Raw genomic sequence first — 281 nt, 5'->3', positions numbered from 1 at the left:
TTCCGGGGTTTGGTCGTCATGGTGACGACGCGGCTCACGCAGCACGTGGAACGAAGGGACGAGTACGCCGCTGGTCTCGGGGGCGCGCACGGGCGGCCAAACATTCTTTCCGTGCATTAACTTTTAAACAGTCTAAAAATGTTATAAATCTTAAGTATTATTATTATTATTATTATTATTATTATTATTATTATTATTATTATTATGAAAACTTTGTGCGTTTCAACAACAAAACTTTATGTTCACATACCTCAATGCTAATTTAGTTAAATGTTAACCAC

This window comes from Festucalex cinctus, chromosome 11 (assembly GCF_051991245.1).
Source record: "Festucalex cinctus isolate MCC-2025b chromosome 11, RoL_Fcin_1.0, whole genome shotgun sequence".
Taxonomy (NCBI): Eukaryota; Metazoa; Chordata; class Actinopteri; order Syngnathiformes; family Syngnathidae; genus Festucalex; species Festucalex cinctus.
Note: the sequence above shows the minus strand (reverse complement) of the source record.